This window comes from Marmota flaviventris, chromosome 12, assembly GCF_047511675.1.
Source record: "Marmota flaviventris isolate mMarFla1 chromosome 12, mMarFla1.hap1, whole genome shotgun sequence".
Taxonomy (NCBI): domain Eukaryota; kingdom Metazoa; phylum Chordata; class Mammalia; order Rodentia; family Sciuridae; genus Marmota; species Marmota flaviventris.
This window is the reverse complement of record NC_092509.1, coordinates 67,834,517-67,843,791: the sequence shown is the minus strand read 5'-3', so window position 1 is coordinate 67,843,791 and position 9,275 is coordinate 67,834,517. Positions and strand designations below refer to the sequence as shown.

At 36.7% G+C, this 9,275-nt stretch overlaps 1 pseudogene; it reads left to right on the top strand.

The window, feature by feature from the left end:
• Window positions 1-1,218: 1,218 nt before the first annotated feature.
• Window positions 1,219-2,894, top strand: LOC114092125 (squalene synthase pseudogene; annotated as a pseudogene).
• The last annotated feature ends 6,381 nt before the right edge of the window (window positions 2,895-9,275 follow it).

Below are 9,275 nucleotides of genomic sequence, written 5' to 3'. Positions count from 1 at the left end.
AGGCAAATAGCACTACTCTTTTTTTACCCTTGGCTTTATGTGCAGTTGTTTTCTTTAATGCAATTTTAAATTTTATTAGGATTAAAAAATACTTAAACCGTTTGCAATATTGTCTTGTTTAGGATGAATAACTTGTACCTCTTGGTTGCTAATCGAATAAAGCTGTGAAGAAAAAGCATGCTGACACCCTTAAAAATAAACTTTTTTTTTTTTTGGTAAAGGAGAATTTGATTTCTATATCTCTTCAAGTTTCCTTTCAGAATGACACCCCGTTTATTATTTTGCTTCTATTTTTTCACAACAGGAAGTAATTCTTAATAAATCTTAATATTCAGGACATCCTTCCGTGCATTTCTTTCCACAACACACTTCAAGGCAAAGCTTTTGAAGTGGAGAGAACTTCAAAGTTGGACTCTAAGCTTTTGAAGTGGATCTACCCTGAGACCGATTTTCAGAAAGAGAGAATTATATGTCTATTCTCTCGTGCTTCACACATGATAGAGAAGAAATTTGTAGTGACAAATAGTACCTCCATCAAGCTCTAAAGAACTTAAGCCAATAAACACAGTATTCAAGTGGTTTAGTTTAAGATTTTGGCGTTAGTAAAATGCGTTATAAAAGGAAGTTTAGAGATTCTTTTGCTTTTGGGCAGCATGGATTAAAACAGCTGTTTAATTTGTAAGTGTGGTTTGGCAGATAAAAAGACTGGGAAAACACAAATCTAACAGTTCAACTAACCCATCGCCTCACACTCAGGTTTATCTATTCTTTAATATGTGTTTAAAATATGATCAAATGACCTTTGAAATTGAATACAAGAATAAAAAGACATTATCATGAAAGTAAAAACACAAGATAGCTGGCCTTGGTGTTGCTTACCTGTGATTCCAGATACTTGAGAAGGCAGCAAGTTCAGGTTAACACAACGACAACCTGTCGAAAAACAAACAAGAAAAACAAAAAGTATCTGTGGGCTAATGTGTGACACTTATTTTAACTGTGCGACAGATTTCCTTGTTTTCTAAATAAAGCTGGAATTTTTTAGAGCTTTTAAAACAATAAATATTTACAATAATCAATGACATGTAAGGTGGGAAAAAGTTCTGAAAACTCAATGTCTTTTTTTTTTTTTTTGGTACTAGGGATTGAACCCAGAGGTGCTTACCCACTGAGCCACATCTGCAGCCCTTTTTATATTTTATTTAGAGATAGGGTCTCGCCAAGTTGCTAAATGCCTCGCTAAGTTGCTGAGGCTACTTTGAACTCATGATCCTCCTGCCTCAGCCTCTTGAACTGCTGGGATTACAGGCATGCAACACTGTGCCTGGCTAAAAACTCAGTGTCTTTTAATTTTTAATTAGTAGTTTCCAAGTAAGGATAAAGGAGTTCAATAAAAAGGGAATATAAAAGCATAAATATTATAATACTAAGGTATGATAAAAGATAACTTTAGGACAGGTAAGTATGTAACATTCATTCAGGCATTATTTAGGACATAGTTTTATTTTGTCACTTCTGTATAGGCCTTTTTGCTTTAATTCTCTCTAGTTTCTAAAACTGTAGTGAATAAACTATATTTTATTACAATAATTTAAAATTCCTCTAGCTTACTCCTGTTGGCTTGAGAACCTCAATTTCTCCATGTTGTATTGGACAAGCAGGTGTCTCACCTTAGCCCAGCTTTGAGAGGGGAGGAAAAGACTTCACTCCTTCATGAGGAACAGGGTGCTTGTTGAGGGAGCAAAGTATTGGTGGCAGCTGACTGGAAGTAAGCCATCACAAAAAATCGTGTCTTGTATGATATGTGAATCAATTATCACAAGACCTTGGGGGTCATCATCTATCACTCTGCACTGATTTTTTTTTTTTTTAACAGATGTTCACATGGCTTCTACTGAGTAACTCTTCGAGGAGCAGGGTTTCTGGGCTTCATTCCCCTACATTTTGAAAAACAAAAGTTCACATTGTAAGGAACTGAATAGAAGCAAAAATATTTCAAATAAATTAATTTAGCAGCTTCAATATTATAATTGGTATTTGTTACACACTTTTTTTTTTTAAAAAAACTTGTCCTTGAAATTATGTTATCTGCTGGTAATAATTTTATTAGTAAAACATAGCTATAGTTCTGAAGTCCATTCTTTAAACTTCTTATAAAAACTATTAAAGTCTGAACACAAGTTTTCATAATTAACATCTATCAAATGTGTTTGAAGTAAATACTAGGAGTTGCTAGTTGGTGAGGACCTAGAGCCTGCCAAGTCTATGGGTCTATTTTTTTAGAAAACTAATATCACTCATGATTCTCCAGAGGACTAGTAAGAAGGGAGAATTTGGGCCTCAAGAGATTTGAAGCAGATACATTAAGAAGTTGGAGCATTTTGCTAAGCCAGAGAATATCGATTCATTTTCCTGAATGAACTTATAATCAGTGCCGTGCACCACGTTCCAGATGTTGTTATTTACCTTTCCAGACTCAGATACCAGAGGGTGCTTAACTTCTGTTATTCCACTCTCATGGCATTGCTGATTTGGCTGCCAGTAATCAGCAGGTGTTCAACCAGGCAGTGAAGATTGGGAAAGGGCAAGCAGTAACCCTAGCCATGAATGCACCTTGTGCCAGTTGTCAAAGTTATAAGCTGTCAATGCTAATAAAAGATCAGCCTATGAAGAGATTTATCATAGAATCTCCAAATCAGACCCATTTCCCAGTCAAACAAGATGAATCCTCTCCCAAATGTCAGCTGATCTCCCAAATCCAGGACTCCCTCATTTATCTGTCATTTCTCATGCTCTTGGTTGCCCTGAACTGGCAATATCCGGGCAGCCTTTCTTCCAATACAGAAGACAATGTTCAACCAGAGAATATTAATCTGACTTTTTCTGGAATCTGAAGTTTGCTGTGAAACAGATTTACCTTAAAAGATGGATATTGGTTTCCCTTTATTGTTTTTCTCCTACTTCAATCCCCAACAGAATTCTGTGTGCTCAGACCTTTAGAAACTGTGAAGTGTAGCTAGAAGCATATAAAAATAACAGGAAAGGATGCCTCATCCTCAGCCACCTGGTACTGTGAGTGGTGGTCCCTTCTGCCTCTGTGGTCAGTAACAGGACACTCACTGCTGCGGTTTAGAGGGAGTGGTTGCCTGTGGGAGTGTCACAGATCACATTCAGTGGGAATTAATGGCTGGAATCATGGTTAAACACATTTCATTTACCTTTGGTAGTAGAAAATGAAATGCATTTTCTTTCTGTCTGGATCCTATTTTTCTCATAAGTTAGTTTTAATTGGTTTGAATGTAGTAGATAGGATTATGTATCATTCTGGGTAACATCTCCAAGTTTCTAAGAATTCAGGCTTACCTTCTGCATGTCCAGGCTGGCAAAACAGTTCTGTGTGTTCTGGTGTTTTTTTTTCTCATAGTCTGAAACCTGTTGGTCCTTGAAGTCCATTCACTGTTTATAACATACACGATCAAGTATGATCTCAACTATTCAGCATGTAAGACTATGAAGACAAACTGTTACAATGTTATTTTATAGATGGGAAAAATGAGGCTTAGATATATATATATTTTTTTTTCCCATGGAGGAAAAAAAGTACAGTGTCTTGCACAAAAATAAAACTAGTGAACAGAGGTAGTAGGACACACTTTCTCTACTGCTGAAGTTCACAACTATCGACTCTTGATCTCTGCTTTCTGATTTCTCCACATCATTAAGTGCTAAAATTTATTAATTATTTGTTTATTTATCAACAAATATTTAGTTAGTGCCTAATACTTTGTTAGGAGGTTGAAATACTTAGGTCTTTCTTTTTCATTATTGTCTCAAGATTTAAGAAAACATATCCCTCAACATTTCTTGTTTGAAATAAATAAAGCAGAAGTTCACTGGCATCTGATTGAAGTTTTATTTTTATTTTTAATTTTTATGTCAGGTCTGGGGTGGGTGCGATTAAATTTTAGGAAAAACCAGTTACTTGAAATTAGCTAATCCATGACCTTGTCAATTTTGTTGGCAAATTGTCTCCTTGATAAGGAAAGGTCAAGGCCTGCTCACATCCATAGCCAGAATGATCTCTTTGTATCCTGGAGGACATGGCCTTCTCAACTCCAAAGCAAGTCATAAATTCAAGTTGGAAAAGGACTTGAGGGGAAGAAACTGTTGTACTATGGAAATTGACATACAAGTGACACATGTCATGTGAAGAGTAACAATGTATTTGGGGAAGAGTAACATTATTTCTCAATGTTTTCTAACTTCCTTGATTTTTAAAATATACTTTTAATTTTTTATTTGTAAAACTATGATACACAAGACAAGTCTTAACACTAATGCTACCTTTTGCATTTACCATTTCTTTTATAACTGTGATGCTTTTCTGAGAAGAAGCACTTTGGATGGGGTAGGGGTTGGGATAGAAAGTGTATCATTAATGTGTTGTTAGCATTAAATGAACTAGGGTACATCTATACAATATTTTTGAGAAAATAAAGACATGGAAAATGTTCATGATATAAATGAAAGTTTAAAAAAACGAGGAGACAATATTATACTATAGCTTGAGACCACAAGGCTAGAAAAAAGAGACTGGAATGAATTAAAAAAAAAAACCCACATCAATTGATTATCTCTGGTGGAAATGCTCACTGTGATTTTAATCTCCTAGTACCTTCCAATGTTTCTAAACTCTCTGTGTTGATCATGTATTATTAATACCCAGAGAAAAGATCCCTCAGGAGAAATGATGTATATTTTTTGCCTTGACCAACTAGATTTCCATTATGTTCTGGTATAGTTAAAATCTGTCTCCATAAACCTCATTGACTTCACTGTTTTGTTGTTCTTTTACCCCATTAGTAAATTGCACATAATCATAGAGTACTACCCAAGGGAAGATAGGAACTGATGAGACACTTACCAACATCCCTAGAGAGAAACAAGACCAAAGAAATCCGGAAGCCCAATAGGAAAATCAGGGGAAGAACCAGGCAAAGATTCAGGAGTCTCATTTCAGCATGTACAGCAATGAGATATTTACCATTCACATTATTGCTCTTTTTCTTTGCCTATTTCCCCCCTTTTCCTTCCTTTCACTTATTCATCCTTTCTTTTCTCTTTCAGTCCTCTGTTCCTTTAGAATCAGGCACTGCCACACAGGTCATTTTATAAGGGGCAGGACCAGGGTTCCAATTTATGTTCTTTTTTAAAAAAAATTCTCTTGTAGCTGTAGATAGACAGCATACCTTTGTTTATTTTTATGTGGCGCTGAGGATCGAACCCAGTGCCTTGCACATGCTAGTCAAGAGCTCTGCCACTGAGCTACAGCCCCAGCCCCAGCCCCGAATCTATGACCTTTTGACTCCCCTACTTGCTTTTTCCTATATCACCTTGCCTCTATATTTAAATCCAAGGGAAAAGAAGACTACTATTTTTTTTGTTGTTGTTGATGATGTTATAGGAAAAGGTAGGATTGCAAAAATGTGTTTGTGATACTTTCATGTCATTTGATCTTTTTTAAACAAAAAGAAATCCAAACCTCAAATCAACATATCTTCCAGGTTTTTCAGTGTCAAATCCTGTTGCAATATGTGAAACCTAGACCCAGATATAATCATCAGAATCAAAATACGACTATAAGCTGGAAAAGTCAAATGTATAAGCTGTTGGGATAAAAAATATAACCACAAGGGACAGGCCATTTAAATTCTTTTTTTCTAAGTAGCTTGCATTCATTATATACTTAGCTATAATTCTCTTCAGCTGAGGTTAAATTAGTAGAAATTTCCTACTCGTTGTGGTAGTGGTGTTAAATCAAAAGGCAATTTGTATTTTGTTAAAGATTGAAGGTGCTTCAAGGCTTCCCTGCCCAAATGTGGCAGAGATTTAGCATCAGCAACCACCCCCACTCTCTTGGCTGTGTTTGCTTGTTCAGTAAATTACAAACAAATTTGCAACTTTGCTTGTTATGTTAGTATTTCAACAATGATGACTGTCATTTACTGGGGATCTAATCTTTTGGAAGTCTTTCTGTCAAGCTTTCTGGAGAAAATAAATTGTGTTGGTTACTACAAAGCTTAATTAGAGCTCAACTAATTGGCAATTCACATCTAAAACTTGATTACATATGACATCTGTTGTTTTTGTTGGTAGCTTTTAGAATAATTTATTGAGGTGAAATTCACATAATACAAAATGAACTGTTTTAAATCAAACAGTTCAGTGGCATTCAGTATAATCGCAATGTTGTAAAACCATCAGTCCTGGCTGGTTCTAAAACATTCCCATCACTCCAAATAACCCCCCTGATTTATTTATCTATTTTTGGCACTGGGGAATTGAACCCAGAGGTGCTTAACCACTGAGTCACATCCCCACGTCTTTTTAAAATATTTTACTTAGAGATAGGGTCTCACTGAATTGCTTAGGTTCTTGCTAAGTTGCTGAGGCTGGCTTTGAACTTGCAATTCTCCTGCATCAGGCTCCTGAGCCATGGAGATTACAGGCGTAGACCACTGCACCTGGCAAAACTCCTTATTTATTAAGCTGGTTATCCTCATTCTTAGTTTTCCTCAGCCCATAGCAACCCTCACTTTGCATTAATTTTTTTTGTAGTTGTAGATGAACAGCATGCCTTTATTTTATTTTTTAATGTGGTGCTAAGGATCTAACCCAGTGCCTCAAATGGGCTAGGCAAGCGCTGTGCCACTTAGCTACAGCCCCAACCCTTACTTTGCATTTTTTTTTTCTCCATGGATGCATCTATTCTAGATAATTTATATAAGTGGATTCATATAATGTGTGTCCTTTTGTGTCTGGCTTCTTTCACTTATCATTATATGTTGAAGTTTTATGTACGGTAGCATTATCAGGAATTTGTTTATTTTTATGGCTGAATAATATTCCATCATATGGCTATTTCAGTTTGTTTAACCATTTGTTGATGAATATTTGGGCCATTCCTACTACCTTTTGGCTATTGTAGTAGTTTTCTGTCACTGTAACAAACACCTTAATTAATCAGCTTATAAAGAGAAAAGGTTTTGTTGTGCATAGTTTTAGAGGTTTCAATACATGATTGATTTGCCTTATTCTTTTGGGCCTATGGTGAGATAGCACATCATGGCGGTAGGATAGAGTGCAGCAAACACTCACCTCATGGTCAGGAGGCTAAAAGAAAGAAGAGACTGAGTCCATTTGTGGGCATGCTCCCGGAGACTGTGAAGGACCTCCCACTTAGGCCCCACTGCTTAGAAGCTCTACCACCTACCCATGGACCCACAAGCTAGAAATAGAGCTGTTTATTTGTCACTAATATATTATTTGGGCTTTGGGGGGACATTTAAGATCCAAACCACAGCAGCTATTGTGAATAGTGCTGTTATGGTGTTTTTAAACATTGTGTTTTTTTTTTTTTTTTTGTCTTTTTAAAATTAAAGTCATGTAGACACATAGTTTCAACAGTCAAATAGTCCTCCAACACCTCCCAGGAGAAGCAGCAATTCCCCGAACAATTCTCAAGCCACTTGGCTGCTTTGTTTTCCTATTGCCTAAAAGTTGGGAATGTAGCTATCGAGGCCCTGGGTGGTCTTTGGGAATTGTTCTGCTCCCTCCAGATAGTTCTTTCTCACCTCATAGGCATCTGCCAATCAGTCGACAGCCTTGGGTCTCCAGGGCTCAGGTGCTCTGTCTTTACCTGCAGCTTCTCCTCTCTTTTACTCAGTCCTGCAAATTCCAACCACCCAGACCTCCCTGCACCCCCTTTCTCTCCTTAACTCTGGGCTCTCTGTAGGTTCTCCTACCTGCCTTGCAGCTGGAACCTGCCTCCTTCTGGGCCCACTGCGGGCTCACTGTGCTGGCCGTCTTTTTCTCAGAGACCACGGTCCTGCCTGCTGTGCAGTGTCAGAAACCATACTTCATAAGAGCTTACAATGCATTTCAGACAGGAGGATCCAAAAAATCCAGTTACAGCTATTCCATCCTGTTGGGAAGCTCCTTGCTGGGGATTTTCAGGGATGGTCTTCTTCTAAATTTCCTTCTTGCAGGCCAGTCTATGTTTTGCAGTTTTCTTTGGTTTATTTTTGTCTTTGCTTTTGACAATAGAGAACTCCCTCATATGCTAGATGATTCCAAGCTGTTCATATTAAAGACTAGGATGTTAAAATAGATTGGAAACTGTGTTTATGGGAGGAATTTGTCAGCTCATGGGTTTCACTGTGAAATGATTTGATTTTAGAGGTCTTTAATGACTAAGAGTGACATTTAATTAATAGCATGATTTGTTTAGAATTAAGAAGTGTGCTTACATCCTTGAACTTGTAGTAACTGAAGAATGATTTTTAAGTGAAAGGTGATAGAATGAAGTAGATATTCTTGTATATGTGTAATCCTAAGCTGACCACTCCTTACTATGTAAGCACATGAACACTTTGTTTTTTATATATATTTTTTCTTGTCTTATGCATTATATATAATACATGTTTTATATATAAATATTATATATATTTTATATACATGTTTTATATATTTTTTTCTTGTCTTATGCATTTTTCTTGTCTTATGCATTTTCTTGTCTTATGCATTTTTCTTGTCTTGCATAAGATGAGAAAAATATATATTCTTTGTAGAGAGGAACCATGGCTTCCTCTTTCATTTGTTGTATTACATTCTTTCTTTCCTCCAAGACCTCTACAGATCCATCTGCTCCCTGACCCTTAGCATCATGCTCAGGGGGCCACAGACTTCAGGATTTACCTGTTCAATGAAGTGTCCTGAGCAGTGTTAAATAAAATGTATGGGAGATCACTGTTTTGGACTGAGCTCTTGTGCTATGCTCCAACAGACCAGATCAAACCAGAATGGAGTCTTTCATGCTAGGGGCCACTGTATCACATCCAACTTTAAAACTGTTCAGTTTTCCAAAACAGAGGAGATTCATACGTAATCATATCAAACTTTAAAATTGGTCAGCTTTCCAAATCAGGAGATTCACAGCAATTGGAAGAGGTCCAGTTTGCTTGATCCAGTATGATAATCACATTCTCTCTGTTTTAACCCTGTAAGGAAAGGAATTTTGTAAAGGCCAATCCTCTGTTGCTTGCTTTTGCTTTCTTTAGCCTTTTTCTGTCTATGAAGCCCACCTCCTCTGTTCATGTCATTAAAGGGGCTTTTAAAAAAAATCTTTAGATGGATGATTACTGAGTCATGAATCATTTAAAAAAGCCAGTTAATTATTATTATTATTTTTGGGGGGCAGTGCTGAGGACTGAACC